This window comes from Temnothorax longispinosus, chromosome 9 (assembly GCF_030848805.1).
Source record: "Temnothorax longispinosus isolate EJ_2023e chromosome 9, Tlon_JGU_v1, whole genome shotgun sequence".
Taxonomy (NCBI): domain Eukaryota; kingdom Metazoa; phylum Arthropoda; class Insecta; order Hymenoptera; family Formicidae; genus Temnothorax; species Temnothorax longispinosus.
The window spans coordinates 11,680,910-11,698,377 of NC_092366.1; the positions used below are offsets into that span (position 1 = coordinate 11,680,910).

Consider the following 17,468-nt stretch of genomic DNA (forward strand, 5'->3'; position numbering starts at 1 on the left):
ATCTAGCGAGAACGCATCCTCCAGCAGCAGCAGCGAGGAGGAAGAGAAGCCCAGAAAAAGTAAGGCACGCGCCGCTGAGACATATAGGGTATCACAGATAACGGAGAAGCACAAGGTGGGCCCGCTAGATATGATAAGGTTGCCTATACAGAAGGCGGAAAGAGGGGAAATGAATCTGCTGCTAGATTCAGGAGCGACATTGACATTAATAAAAGTCGGCAATTTAAAAGGTAAAACAATGGTGCGGGAAAAACGGTTAGCGTTACTCGGCGTAACTGGACACCAATTCCACACGTTAAGAAAAATAAAAGCGACAGTGGATCTCGGAAATAAGAAAATACGATACACAATGTATGTGGTGAAGGATATATGACTTCCCTATCGAATGTGAGGGAATATTAGGAAACGATTTCCTAACTAAACACAAGGCCGGTATTTCGAACACATCGAAGCGGTTGAAAATAGGTAAAGCCACTTTCAAACTTCGACCATATCGAAAAGTAACTCTACCGCTCCGCAGCGAAATCATCGTGGAAACCGTCACCGGTCATAACCGAGTAGGCATCGTAAAAAGCGGCGAACCTGCTCCCGGAGTTTTTATCGGGCATTGTCTCGTAAAGCCAGTCGAATCTAAATGCCCGGTCAGCATTTTGAACGTGACGGACAAGCCGGTCGAGATACTCACACCTCACGTAACGTTAGAGGACATGCCGGCTAACGACCCCGCCGACGTTCTCACATTACACGCGACCGAGAAACGCGAGCCCATTACGGAGCGACGCGAGAAATTACGCGAACAATTACAGCTCGATCACTTAAACAACGAAGAGCGCGAAGCGATAAATCAAATCTGCGATGATTTCGGCGACGTATTTTACCTAGACGGCGATAAACTGAGCGCGACTACGGAAATAGCGCAAGAAATAAATACGCGACCCGATAGCGCGCCGGCGAACGTAAAACCATATCGGCTGCCGGAGAAGCATAAAGCCGAAGTAAAAAGGCAGATACAAAAAATGCTAGATGACGAAATAAGTCAGCCTAGCGCCAGCCAGTGGAACGCGCCCATAATAGCAGTACCAAAAAAACCAGACGCAACGGGCAAAATAAGATTTTGAGTAGTAATAGATTTTCGAAAAGTAAACGATTTAGAAGAGTACGACTACGAGATCGTACACAAAGCCGGAAAAAGTAATCTGAACGCCGACGCGTTGAGCCGAAACCCGATAACGGAGGCATCGGCCGTGCATGTGACACAGCAAGACGAGAACACTCCGAAGGAGTATACCAAAAAGGAAAAGCAGCAGATACTATACGAATATCATGACTCGCCTACAGGAGGGCACCAGGGAGTCACGCGAACATTAAACCGCAACCGATTAAAACGACGCGGACGATAAAAAAACTCGAATCACAATGGATAGGCCATACGTGATTGTGGAAAAACACAGTGACGTAAACTATACAATCAAAATAAAGCGCAAGACGATACGCGTGCATGCAAATCGGCTAAAAGCATTTATCGAAGAATAGGGCTCACGCGCAACCGAATACCAACAATGAGCAGCAGAAATAAGCAGTAGAATAGCAAAGCAAAAAGAAATATACAGTAGTAAGACTTACTAAAATATTACTCCCGACGAGGACGAACTAAGACCACGTCCCTTTGTCCCCTGTTGCGGTGTGCAGCGTCACCCGCAAGGAAGATGGGCACCACAAGGCCAGGACGGACCACCTCATCATAAGGAGAAGAGGGCGATTGACGCGTCTCGCGGTCCACAGCAGCCGCTGCCCGCGAAGCCCTCATCCAATATACTCGCTGGCAGGCATCGCATGTGGAGGGAGCAAAATGTTGCGAGCACCGAAAGCACCGCATAGTTAAGAAGCAGCGAACAAAAGCACTTAACTCTGCTCGAAAGTAGCAGCCAATTGACGCGAAATCGCGCAGACAAATTAAAGAAGCAACCCGAAGCGGACAGACGTCAGCAAAACTTACGTTAACCGCGACGGGGAGCACCAGGCCCCAGGCCTATAAGACTAAACGCAGCTGGGCGAGCAGCAGGAACAGCATCATATTATCCGGTGCACGTCGACCTGGCTCAACCAAAAACTCCCACATACCAGCGGTGTAACGGACGCGACCCGTAATGAGGCCCGGATACTCTGACCTCTCGGGCACGACTAATACTAGAGGAGTGGTTTCTTCCCCTTTCTCGTCAGCACGAAGCTTCTCCGGTGTCACAACAGCTCGAACGGGCACAAAATGCTCAAGAGGAGCCATAATATTAAAATTTACAAGAAACGTACGAAACCGAAACAAACCTCAGACTGAAGCAACTCGCGAAATTATATAAAAGTCGACAGCCATAGTCAGCAAAAAATGCGATAAAAATAACACCAAGTCGAAGATAGTATTCCCATTACAGGATACCGATCATCATCTTTCACCTAGCGGGAGAAATAACACCCGAACCGATGCCATCGTACGAGGTGACATCATTTAACAACGAACCAGAACTTTATTTTGAGAAAATTGGGACCATGCAACTAAAAAAAGCAACATGGAAACTGGTCATCAGAATCGATGTTGCAGCATTCGAAATGAGATACCACCTACTCCAAAATTACATTGAACAAATCAAAGGGGCATGCGAAAAAGCCGACGATGACAACCGAGACGCTTGCAACAATATCCTCCGCGTAACTGTAGACAGTAACACTAAGCTGACGCAACTGCTCTTACGATTACAGACATTATATAAGGTAACAACGAATCGACGCGGATTAATAGACGCAAAAGGTAGCATAGGTAAAACTTTATTTGGGACAATGGACGCCGACGACGCACGACGAATACAAGAACAATTAGAAACGCTAAACAATCAGCAGAAGACAATACAGCACGCGGCAAAACATCAAATAAAAATTATAAACGCCACGTTAGGTCACATGGAGACATTAGAACAGACTAGAACAGACACTAAATAAAAACGAAAATTTAATAGCAAATGTCACGAGACGAGTACAACAACGAGTAACAAAGTTAGTACGCCGCGAAGAACTAGACGAGCACCTTCTAGTAGTAAGCACAATAACCGCAAAATTAGTAAGCGACGTAGAAGACACTCTAGAATATCTCACGTACGCGAAAAAGGGAATAATCCTCATTCGTCTATTACCACTCGAAACCTTGGTGGCGGAACTAAGAGAGGTGACGACCCACCTATCCCGAGGGGCACATTTCTCTTTCAAAGTACAAATAAACAACTGGAACACGATCGAAAAATTCGTAGAGTTAAACGCCTATTAGGACAACCCCAACATATACACGATCCTTCCCAATTATCACCTATCCCAATTATGAAATCGTCCGAATAATCCCCCCCCTACCAGTATACGACAACAAAAACATATTTATAATTCCTAAAATCTCACACACCCTATTAGCCATAAATAAAGAGAACCGAAATTACTTAATACTAAAGGAAAGCGATTTAGACATATGCGCACATGCCGACAGAACATTCGTATATATATATATATATATATATATATATATATATATATATGTATATATATATATGTGACACAAAATACCCCGTATATTTCGTAACAGCGCACGCATCTTGCGAGGTGCAAATTTATATCCAAGCACAAAACGATAATTGCGAGCGACGTCACATTCTCTCGAATGTGACGTTCTGGATTACTATAGCAGAACCACAAACAGGTTCTGCTATAGCAGGTTCAGAGTAGTTATTTTCTACTCCGTACAAACAATATATAACCGTACAGTGCAATGATCAAGCCGTAAAAAAAATTCAAATCAATAGAACAGGGAAAATTAAATTGAACGAAAATTGTAGACTGACCACAACAGACTTGACACTACGAACTAAAAAACAAGAGTACGCCAAGTACATACAAATGTATTTACCACAATTTAACTTGACCTTCAAATCAGTAACTGAGAATTTTGGAAATAATAAAAAGTCAGAAACAGAACTACGACTAGAGCCAGTGATCAATAATCCCGAAGAACTAACAAAACTAAACCGGAATCTCGAAGAAGTAGACAAGGATTTAGAAAACAATCAAGTCAGCTTTTTATCAAATAAAAATGTAATATATCCCGTGGGCTCCGTGTCCATAATTGTCATTATAATAGGAATTGTGGTAATGATCATGTGGATAATAAAGAAAAGAGCAAGGAAAGACACGCGACGCGACTTCCGCAAACTAGGAAAATAAGCTGTAATATGATGTAACTTCCATGGAGAAAGAAAGCAGTAACGAAAACTTCATGCCTCAGTTTTCTTTTTTCACGGGGGGAGGGATGTTGTGTGGCGAAAGTCACCGCGCCCTAATTGCGACACCTATAGCTGTCAGCGTTACTTCCGGATCTTGCCAAACTCACCTGAGGTGGCATTCCGGGTTTTGCAAGTGGCTTCCAGGGCACTCACCCGGAAGCAAAAGCGCTGACAGCTAAGTCAGCATCGCGGAAGCTAATGCGCAAGTGATAAAAGCCCGCCCTTCCGAGAAGCGGCGGGCAGTCTAGACCGAAAGGCGATATCGCGCACGACCGAACGTAATCTACTCTACTGTAAACGCCCGCAAGTCAGGGCAGTGAAATAAGAAGATACCTGTATCATTCTAACAATAACTTTATTAAACGTTATTCAACCAAGAATCTAACAAAGTGTTTCTCCTTCCTCCTGGCGGATCCAAAAGAACTCCGTGCCGACCCTGCGATCCAAGGTACGGCACAACAATATTTTGAATTTGTTATCTTAAATGTCTGTTAACAACAATGACTATTGGTTACTGTGCCCTTACAATGTGAATACTTTGTCAGTCAGCTGTAATTCTTCGCGGTGATCACACGCTTTCGTAAGATGATGGAAAGAATTCATCCTTGTTCTTGTTGTATTAACCGCTTATGTAAGTCCTCTTATTGGTCTATTTTCAGTAAAGAAATTTTACTTTGTTTCTTACGGGATTTTCAAAAAAATTTTCTATATAGTTGCCACTAAACGTTGGTCTGCGACACAGAGAAGGTTTTTCAATACAATTATTGAACTCTCACTTGGTTTCCATGGACACACATGGGTCATGCAATGAAGAACACGGCCGATATTGTATGTAACTTTGACGAATATTCGACGATGTACTCTCCGACTTCACTTTGACTATCTGTCCATATTTCATGAGTAAGATCTACTCCGGTTCTTTTATTACTCCGATTCTTTTATTGTAAATTAATACGAGATATTTTTAATGTGTTATTTATGGTCCTGAAGAAGGCCAAGTAAGGCTCGAAACGTTAACATGATTGTATACTTTTATTGAAGTTATTAAATTTATTTTCAACATTTTTTATTTGCTCGAAATTTGGCTGTTTTTGATTATTTAGCTGTAATTATTACACATTTAATATAATTATCAGCAATAATCTCTACTTATTCTGTACATAAAAGTAATAAGATACAGTTATAAAAAAATCAATAATTACCGAGATATTTTATACTTTATTCTCACTATATTTTGGTATAAAATATGAAGTATCTTATAAAATATTTATTTTTGGATAATTAAGTTTAATATTTTTATAGAATAACAAAAGTACATCAATCCCTTAGTTGGTTTAAAAGAAAATAAAACGCAATTCACAATATGCAATTATACACTTTTTAAAAAAATAATTATATAATTTTTTTATAACAGTTGCATTATTAAAGTAATGTTATAATGGCACGCCATTTTACTTTTTAACAGCATAAATAATATTTTACTGGATATAAAAGTTTTAAAAAATAATTGTTTTAAGAAAAATGGCGACTCTTACTAATGAATTAAAATTATGTCGAACATAATAAAAATTGGATGAATTACAATTATGTCGGGACATAATAAAAATTCGGATTTATTTTTATGTCCCGACATAATTTTAATTTCACGAATTAAAATTATGTCTGGACATATATAAAATATAAAAATAATTTCGAATTTTTATCGCGTTCCGATATAATTTTAATTTATCCAATTGTTATTATGTTTGACATAATTTTAATTTCGACAGTTATTATGTTTGACATAAAAAATTATGTCGAAATAATAATTGGATGAATTAAAATTATGTCGCGACATAATAATTAGAATTATAATTATGTCGACACAAAAAAATAATTCCGAATTTTTATGATGTCTCGACATAATTTTAATTTATCCAATTTTTATGATGTCTCGACATAATTTTAATTTATATAATTTTTATGATGTCGCGACATAATTTTAATTCCGGAGCTGGTGATTTCTAGAGTTCCTGTAATAAGAGTTAAGCCAATGTGGTGACGATTTTTGATTGGTCCCGTCCACGGTCTTACATACAGGTCTCTCAACTCGTATAATGGGGATGGTTCGCTTGGCGAAACCGAAAAGTATGAGGTCGCTGCAATCGAGGGATGTGCTGTGCGAGCGAGAGAGAAATAGTAGCGCATAGCGCATACGTATTATATTGTAATCTAAGAATCCACAATTTTCATAATACATTTACAATAAATAAATAAATTATATAATATATATAATTTTAAATTATATAAATACATATATACAATTTCTACAATATAATTATGATATACATATATATTATATATATATCGCAATTATATTGTAAAAATTGTATATATGTATTTATATAATTTAAAATTTAATAATATATATTGTAAATCGATAAAAATATATTGTAAATATATTTTTATCGTATTTTGCGTACAAAAATAATTTCGTGCAGACCAAGACAAATTTTATAGAAACTAACTGCCTATACCTTAAAATTCCACGTGTCGATCGTGAATGAAAAAGGGAAGGTACAAATAACCGAAAACAGCACAACACAATGTATTAAATAATAAAGACTTATTGGTTTATTAATTTTGACAATTTTTTTTTACAACAAATTTTTTTTTCATTTTCATGTTTTCCTGGAATGCATTTTGCCTCATTCTCAAACGGATGTAATATACAATCGCGTAGGACAAAATATCACAACCGTGTTCTTTACATGGGAAAGCAAAGTTGTATGTTGCTAATACGTCTTCGAGAGTTAAATCGAAAACATCTAAGCATGAGGCATGCTTTGCGAAACATGCTTCAACATGCCGTATAAGATCGAAAAATTTTAAATTGAGATGGATCAACCCACCACGGGATTTCATAGTAATGAGTTTAGAAACGGAAGATGCGCAAGCAGAATTTGACCCCACAGCTTCTTGACAAATTTTGCATGCACCATATTTTTTTAGGACCTGCTTGCATAAATATCCTGAAAGTATGTGCAATATAATCGGGTTAGTATGTTAACAAACGCAAAACATGTATACCAAAAAGCGAAGAAAGTTAAGCCGCTTGCACAATAGGCGACAGCGACAAAGTTGCCGACAAAGCTTTGTCAGCAATTTTGTCGCTGTTTAAAAGCAACTTTTTGTACTGGAATGATTGCTAAACAAAGCTGCTACAATAGAGTAAGACGACTAAGACGTGTTAGTATGTTCTACAGTTATATAGCGTTCTACAGTTCTACAGTTACATGCACCTATGTATGTTCTACAGTTAGTATGTTCTACGGTTACTTATATACGTATGTTTTACAGTTAGTATGTTCTACAGTTACCTACGTTAAGTTAACAAAAGACGGATTGGCTTAAGAAAAACTTAATTAAGACAGAAACCTGTAACGTAATAAACTATACAGTCTATAGTGGGGGAAAGGTCAAAATCATAATCAGAACTGCATTCGATGAGATCGTCGGCCTCCCATTCTTCGTGTTCTAAAGCTGCGTCCAATTTTTGCCGAATTTCATCACGATACTTAGCCATTTTTGTTTTCGATTTTTCGCCATTTAAAGCCTTCAGATCACTCAGGGACACTATGATCTGTGGCTCTGATTTCTCCACGATGGTACAATTACCGTACTTAGGAGGTTTAATTACGCTATAATCTGAGAGCAATTTATAAAGCTGTAAAAATGTAGGGCAAGTGGGGTGATCGTTACATCCTGCTGCCTGACGGATCGTGCCAAAAAATTTCTGCAATAGGTAAGTTATAAATCAAGAGACACAGTAGTGCTTGCGCCAAGTACACGCGAAGCAAGACCGCACCGTGACTCTTTTACGCGACGCGACGAGTTGCGAGTAACTCGAGATGTAGAGATCTCAATAACGAGTGAACGGATCAAGTTCTAACAATAAGTAGGCTTGATCGATAGCTTGGGGTCGATTTATATAGAGAAGAGTGTTTTTATTTTTCAGTACATATTACATAATCATAAATTATACAACAGTGTTTGATCTACGTATTATGCACTGACCAATAAACGTAATTAAGTTACAATTATGAATTATAATCACCTCCAGATTATCTTGGTTCACTTTGCCGGTCAACAAATATTTGAAATCAAATTTTTGTATAAGATAATGGCACATATCCATGGTAGATTTTAACGATACCCTTAATCCGTCAGCTGTTTCCACCGTTAAAAATTCGTCACGACTTATTTTGCCTGTAAGTACATTAGACTGCCAATCGTTCAACCACTGTAGAGAGTCTTGTAGTATCTGAAAGATTAGTGTTGAGAAATGTGCGTGTGCTACCTTTACAGTAACTATCGATTATTTTATTTATTTTAAGATCACAAGGAGTAAATAAGGAGTAAATAAAGCGAAGCAAGATTAGAGACTACATCGAGGATCGAGAACGAGGACTACAACGAGGATAAACAAATTACCTTAAAGTCCGGAGATTGGGGTGTCAAACCTTCGTTCGGCATTTTACGATTTAAGGCATCAAATGTATCATTCATACGTTTACAAAAATTAATTGTTTCCTCGCAATCAGTAAGTGCTTCACATTTTTGAGATAAGTAGAAAGCTAACCCTTGCACGACAGAATTACTGAAGATCTATGATATAAAGAAGAATAACATTAAATTGCATCGGATAAAGATAACGTACGTTGCGTGCTCGGATCGTGGCATTGAAACAACGAGGACAGGACTGGGTGTGATATTTACAAACAAAAAAATATTAGATTAATGATTTGTACAGCAAATCGAACATGTGAATGGAATGCATATGTCGAGATACGCAGAAGGGCATATTAAAATGTTTAAACAATGGCCATAGGTACGCGGTATACTTGAATTTCAGTAATGGCCGAGGCTACCCCCGTTTCTCCTATAGATACCTGGGTTGCCAGACGAACACGCATTTTAGAAGTATTATCTAATTGAATGTGTCTCTTAGATAGCCTCGGACATGCTCTGGCATTTCCGACATGCTTGGTATCGAGGTCAAATAAAATCTCGAAGAATCTCCATTCAATGTACTTTTCCTCTGAATTTATCTGCAATTTTTTTCATTTTGTGAGATCTGTTAGTATTCATATATATAATAATACAATCCTATTCATAAAGGCTCAAAACCAGACATTACGTGACATAAAAGAAATTATTAATTTATTTAATTCATGATTTCGAAGTTACAGCACTCAGAAAAATGGTTAGAGTTTTGACCTTGCTGAAAATCCGTGGAATGGCTCATATATTCATTAAATATATTTAAGATTTTATGTCCATACGACTTACCCTCAAACGACGTTTATTGTACAAGCGATTCCGGATATTTTTGAACACATGCGGCACGTCAGAAAAGACGAATACTTTACGTTCATTGTCAAGGGGATGAGTAAACCACGTTTTTGTTTCGTGAAGTGAACCTCTAACATCCAGAAGAGACCACATTTTTCTGTTTGTATGAGCACCATCCGAAATGACTCCGTGAATTTTAGCTCCACATTTCTCTAGATAAGCAATTGCCTTCACCACCAATTTAGCGAGCTCATCGCCATTCACGGGATTTTTTGATGCGAATACAGCTATAGGTTGGGTATATTTATCCGCGAGCGGTTGGAACATAATGACGAGACCATGAGTTGCTTATTCGTTTATATCCAAAGATTGTGGTCCATCATCGCCAAAATCCGTCAATCCAACGTAAGTCAGATTTTTCGAACAGACGGCAATAGACTTTCTGAGATTAATCTCATCTAGCAAAAGTACCCCGTGACGTTGCATTGGTGTTTTGGTGTTAAAGTGTTTTGTGAGAAGTTGGCCAAAATCTTTGTCAAATCCACATTTCGTGTTGATCAGAGAGAAGTAACCTCGAATTGTTCGTGTACACGGTAGTGGCATAACATTATTCTTTCGCAAAAACTCATAGTACCCAGGTGACCGTATGTTCATTAACATGCATAACATGAGCCAATCTTCGGTATAACGTCTACCTTTCGGATCTTTCTTCGATGCGGCTGCAATGATTTCTTTTATGGCTATTTTTTGAGCCATTGGGACAGACAACTCTGAGCATCTCTTCTTCAGCGTAGAATCTCCCATCGCAGCAATTTCGAGTTCTTTGGCTTTCAGTAACTCCTTCAATGTCAAAAGTCGATATTTTGCTCGGTTTTTCTCACGTCTCTCGCGAAACATTTTTTTCCGAATTGCTTGTAATTTATATTCGTCAACTGGGTTTGACAAGCCACAGATTCGATTTTTATAATGCGGATTTTTTTATCTTCTTTCCTTTTGCAGGACCTTGTTTCTCAACTTACAACAAGAATCGCATCTTCTTTTTGTACACAGTAGAGAACATTCTCGGTGATGCCACTGATCAATATAATTTTTGAATGCATCCTTTGCTTGCATAAAATGGACATTAACTTCGCCTATGCCACAACACAGCCTCATGGATTGGAAGTTGATCAAAATACTTGGGAGCATTGCCACGTTGTCCAATTTTTGCACGAGATTCGTTGCATCAGCATTAACGAGGTTTCCATATACGTAATAACGTAGGTTTTTTTGCTCGTCGAGGATTACATATTTTTGGATTACCGGAGTGTTGATATTTTGTTTTTTTGTCGTTATTGAATACCAAAATACCAAGCCCTGATCTGGTTGTGTGGTTAACTGACCAACAATCCACGGCGTAGGTAGCGTAGTAGAAGAGCCTCCGCTGTTGTCGAGATGTGCACTTGATTCATCTGCAAAAATACAAACAATCGATCACGTCACACATTTTTGGCAAGAACAATGCGACGATGAAAACGAGGATGACATAAGGAACTATAAGATAAGTTTCTTCTGTAGTTTTTAAGTATTCTAATACATGTCAAGATGCGTAGCTTTTAATAGCAGTATAGCCATGAAAAATTTACATAGTACTAAATGTGCTATGTATTGACTAAATAAATGTTTTAAAGTATATATAGTTCTTTTTTTTATTCATAAAACTTACTTTCGGTGACAGTGACTGATGAAATGTTAAAAGTTGTGCCATGAGTCGCCAGAACTGGAGTTTCTGCAGCAATTGGCCTATTTGCGATATTTGTAGCAAAATCGGTTGCTACTTCTGTAATAAAAGTCCAATATATAAATGTTGATTTATTTGAAATAAAATATTATGCAATATACACCTTTAGCGGCAATATCAATTGGCAGATCAATAAATCCAGTTACTGCTTCGACTTCCAAAATCGATGATTCATTCGCAACAGTAACATTAGACGAATTATGTATTGGAGACGCTGCAACTTGATTCCCTAAAGGTACAATTTCACGGAGCGAAGAAAAGCCAGCGTTTTATCCCCACTCCATCAATTTTCGTCAAGGTGGCGTTACGGCGTTGCTTAGCTAAAAAGTTCAACACGGTTGAACTTTTAGCGAAGCAACGCCGAACGCCGAAAACACGTGGTGACACAGAGAGATTTAATTTTATTTTCATTTAACAACAGCATATTATTTGTAGATTTATTAACAAATTAACTTGAATTATAATTTTGGGTTGTAAAAACACTTTTTATTTATATTTTTGTGTATTTGCTATGTAATTTGCACATAGCTACTATATTTAAACAATATTGAAAATATTGTTTATTTAGTATTTATGGAAATTCTCTATTTAGAAATTATACGCATTGCAAATAATTTTTTTCTATTGATCACTAATTGTAATGTAATACAATAAAAATAGAAAATTTATATACAAAATAACTTATTATATCCAATATATCCTAGCTTGGTTAATAGAAATTGAAACTGCGATCAGCCTTCCGCTATAATACATCCATAAGGTAAAATAATCGTTCTGCTTTTTAGCTTAAAAAAAAATGCATTTCTAGATGCTTTATTAATTTTTAAGAACATACTACACACACACACATAGGTATATATATATATATATATATATATATATATATATATATATATAACTTTTTGGTCGCAACAAACGGATATGAAACAACCAGGATTGGGTTCCATCCATTTGAAAACTGAATATTTATTACCAGGAAATATACATTATAAGTAATTATTAATGTATTTCCTATTTCAAATAGAAAAGACACAGACACATTTATTTACATACATCTTTCATATTGCCACGGCACTGCTCCTTCGTTATTAAAATAACGACAAAATTCATTTCAAATTTCTATGCATTGTCGGGCACTCATGTTCGATCCACAGTTTGAGATGTCTCTGAATGCGCATCCATCTTCCATGATGACACGCCAAGACCCTGGTCTGAAGCCATTTGGACAGTGCGCGGATCATCGACATCGATCAAACCCGAAGGCACATATGCGTTCTCATCAATGTCCTGCCGGCGAAGCCAATTATGCAAACAAATAGTTGCTTGAACCATTAACTTTGCGTTATCAGGACTGGCGATAATTGGTTTTCTGTATACTCTCCATTGACTGGCGAGTATACCAAATACGTTTTCTATTATTTGTCTCGCACGACTCAGACGGTAATTGTACATTTCTTGCTCTGGTGTCAGTCCTCTACCTGGATACGGACGAAGCAAGTATGGCTTCAAAGGAAAGGCTTCATCTCCCACAAGACAGTATGGTAAAATTGGTCCTCTTTCTCCAAGCGCTGCTGGTTGTGGAATATTCATTCTACCTTCTTCGAATGCTTTCCCCATAGCACTTTCTTTGAAGACGCCACCATCACTTCGTCGTCCGTATGCCCCGATATCCACAAAACGTATTATATAATTTGCATCGCAGATAGCCATGAGAACTATGCTGTGACTGTGTTTATAATTATAAAACGCTGATCCAGCATTTTTGGGACACTAAAAGTAAGAATTGTTATTTCAAATTGTACTTCTTATTAAATTATATCGTATACCAACAATGATTTTACGTACTTGAATGGTAACGTGCTTGCCATCAATGGCTCCAATGCAATGAACGAAATTCCATCTTTCGTTAAAATCATTGGCGATATCCACCCAGTCTCCTTCTTCCAGTCGACCCGAAAGAACTAAAGGGCATAAAACATCCCATATTGCTTTACAGGTTTCATGGATGATATTACCCGCTGTTGTCACTCCCACAAGATATTGGTAGGACATCGATATCATGGAGTCCCCGGAAGCAAGATATCTATAATATTTAATATATAATATACCATAATATTCACGCATTAAGAAAAAATGTATAACGTTGTTACGTTTATACACTACAAAAAACACTAAATTAAAAATTAAATTGGATCAAGCAAAACAAACCTCAATGTTAATGCCAACCGTTCAGCTGGTGAGATACTTTGTCGAATGACGTCCTGCTTTTGCAATCTTGGTCCAACCATGCCTAACAATTCTTCCAACTGTGTTGCGGTCATCCGAAAATAATTAATTGTGGAAACGTATGTCCTTCAATATTAACTTCGGGACCGACGCAAAGAAAAAACTATGTACATCACGATTTTCAAAAATGGGTGCTACCTAAAACCTTTTCTTCGCGTATCTTCTTTTCTTTTTCATTAAATATATAGCTGCAGCTGTAGCGGCTATGCGTCGTCTCCTTACAACCTCTGCTGCAACTGCAGCTGCCACTGTACGTCTATAATATTCAACGTACGCGATGTACTGTCTATAATAATTGAAGTATTCCATTTTTATTATACACAGTTCTTTTTCTTGTCGGTTAAGTAGCGTTAGCTCAGCGTTTAAATGCTACTTTGCATTGCGTGGAGTGGGGGTAATACGCCAGCTTTTCTTCGCTCCATGAAAATGATAGGGGCGATAGCGTTAGCTGTTCTACGCTGGCTTTACAGTGAGGTGGAGTGGGGATAAACGCTGGCTTTTCTTCGCTCGCATGAAATTTCAGCTTAAAGCATTGACGATGTCAGACTCTTGTATTGACTCGACAGTTTGCTCATTGTTCTCGAATATGGTTGGAACGGCTGATTCGTGTAGACGAGGATGTTTATATGCAATCTTCAACAGTAAAACAAAAATAAAACGTACAGCATTCGGTTTTGTGAGCAATGAATTGCAAAAAATGAATTAAAATAAATTAAAATAAATTAAGGAAACTAGAACTTACCTCTGCAATAACTTTCCCGTTTGCATCATGCTTGACGTACTTTCTGAGAATATATTTCTCTTCAAAATGTTTCTCACAAACATAATGCGAAGACGTCAGTTTCTTGCTAGGAATCGCGGCTTGCTATTTTTTGAGCCGTTCACTATGCGTTGGCACTTTAAAAACCGACCGTTTTATTTTCAGGCTTTTAAAGCCTGTTTTGCATTTGGGTACAATGCACGGTTTTGTCATTACGTCAAATTATAGAACGCGTGCACTGTGACGAACTATTTAACGCAATGACAACACAGGTTACGTATTTCAAATCGCGTGTCAAATCGACATCCCTCGATAGCAGCGACACCACAAGAAATGACTTCGATATTGGAGTCACCCCCACCACTGAAATTCTATCGAGTTGAGAGACCTGTATGTAAGACCGTGGTCCCGTCATATGTTTCAGCCAAGTTAGTGAGAGTGAGACAAGCTGTAAGTGGGAGTGAGACAAAGCTATCATGGTCGCCATATGTTTCAGCCAAGAAGTTAGTGGGAGTGAGACAAAGCTATCATTTGGCTGTACATGGCGGCGGTTTGTCCTAACTCTTATTATAGGAACTCTAGTGATTTCCATTCCACAATATTGGCAGTACTGTGAGTAGCGCCAACAGTTCTTAAAGTACATGTGCAATTGCTTGATGTAAGGAAAATCGCTTGCGGTATAAATATCGCGAAACGCTGATTCGCTAAAATTGCTAAAGTAGTCACGCCTGTGATCGCCACAAACCTTATTTTCGAATTTATTTTCCAAGCAACGTTGTTTTTGAGGTTACGCAAACACGCGCCGGCAGTCACATGTAGGTACTTTAAGAACTGTTAGCGCTATCCAGTGCTGTCAATGTGAAATAAAAATTCCCAGCTCCGGAATTAAAATTATGTCAAACATAATAAAAATTGAATGAATTAAAATTGTGTCGGGATATGATAAAAATTATTCGGAATTATTTTTATGTCCAGATGTAATTTTAATTCGTGAAATTACCCAAACAGCAAAATATATCTGAGATATAGCCTACAATTTTAAGTCAAATCTGAGATATCTTATTTTCAGATATTTACAGAATATCTACAGGACATCATTACTCGATATCACATTATATCTTTAAAAAAGACATCTCTGTAACATTTGCATTTGAATATATGGTCGATTTATAGTTAGCTCTTATATTTTATAAAGATTAACTCAAGTTTATTCGTAGCCAATAAAAATCCGAGAGGATTTGGACGCCGTACCGATTCGTCCCGGCGAAAGCCAGACGCCGCGCCGTGAAGAAACTTCGAAAATTTTTACTCGGACGGCGCCGGAGGTAACGACCGCGGCGCGAAAGCAACTCGCTGCGAGGGGACTTAGAAAACTTTTTCTGGGGCTGCGCCGAAGGTAACGATCGCGATGCGAAAGCAACATGTCGCGAGGGGACTCAGCAAATTTTCGCGCGAGCGCTAGTAACATGCGCTGCCGCGACGCGGCTACATGCGCCAGTACCTTCTTGTATCCTTACACACTAGGATAAAAGACGAGCCTGTGAGATACTTGACTCTAATATTTTTCGTGATACCTCCGAGATATCATACAAAGATGGCAAAATGCAAAATATTGGTATAGTACCGAAACGTAATTTAGTATTTATTGCGAATTCTTATGAAAAGAACTTTTTCTATATTTGAAGAAAGACTCAGAATTGATGACATAAAAATAAATTTCTTATGAACTCTTAAGAATCATTTTAGAACAGAGAATAAATACGGAAAAACAATCAATTTCATAAATCGAGAATTTAAAAAGAATTTTTTCTTCTTACTATTTGAGTCGTATGTAACATATCTGCTTTTAAATGAGGCATAGATATCCGATATATATGCAGAATCAGATATCATATCTGAGATGAAATTATTATGGCTTTTTATAATCTTGGAGATGTCTGAGATATTCTCATGATATCTTGCGCAATCAGATTCCGTCATTTAGATATTTTCTAGGTATCTTGGTGATATATTTTGCTGTGTAGGTAAAATTATGTTGGGACATAAAAATAATTCCGAATTTTTACTATGTCCTGACATAATTTTAATTTATCCAATTTTTATTACGTTTGACATAAATTTAATTCATTAGTAAGAATCGCTATTTTTCTCAAGACAATTATTTTTTGAAACTTTTACGTTAAATGGAATATTTTTTATGCTATTGAGAAGTAAAACGGTGTGCCATCTAATTTTTATATTGTTTATCAAATTTTAATTTAATGAATTAAAATTAGGTCGCAACATAATAATAATTTAATGAATTAAAATTATGTCTGGACATAAAAATAATTGCAAATTTTTATTATGTTTCTGACATAATTTTCATTCATTAATAATTAGAATCGCGATATTTCTTAAGACTATTATTTTTTTATCTTTTGTATTTTGAATGGAATATTTTTTATGCTATTAAAAAGTAGAACGGCTCGCAATTTTTATTAGGTTTCGACGTAATTTGAATTCATTAGTAAGAATCGCCATATAAATTTATATATTAAAATAATTATTAATATTATATATAGGCAATACATATATAATATATAAATATTATTATAGCCAAACGGATATAAAAATTTGCTCTTATTTCGTCAAAGTAATTTGAGTCATTTATTATATATATATATATATATATATATATATATATATATATATATATATATATATGTTACGGGCAAAGTCCGCATGGTGTGCAGTGTTGGCATTGCCCGGGCAATTGCACAACGCGACTGGGCAAAGTAGTTTATTAGTGGACATTGCCCGGTTTGATGTAGGCAAAGTTGACACTGCCCATCCAGCAATGGCAATGTCAGCAACTATTATTACATTGCGGATTTTGCTCGGTTTCATGTAGGCAATGTCGCTAAATCTCTGTGGACTAACACGCTGCGCTAAATAGACATGTCAGGCTCAAAGACCGACGCTCATTAAACGAAAAAACCGACCACAACGCGAAATT

The 17,468-nt window shown here is 37.2% G+C and overlaps 1 protein-coding gene and 1 pseudogene across 3 annotated transcripts in view; one reads left to right on the forward strand and one right to left on the reverse strand.

Annotated features, from left to right (window-relative positions):
- Positions 1–17,468, forward strand: part of Uvop (ultraviolet-sensitive opsin) — a 127,285-nt gene that overhangs the window by 7,959 nt on the left and 101,858 nt on the right. The window lies entirely within an intron of this gene.
- Positions 12,361–14,184, reverse strand: LOC139819415 (uncharacterized; annotated as a pseudogene).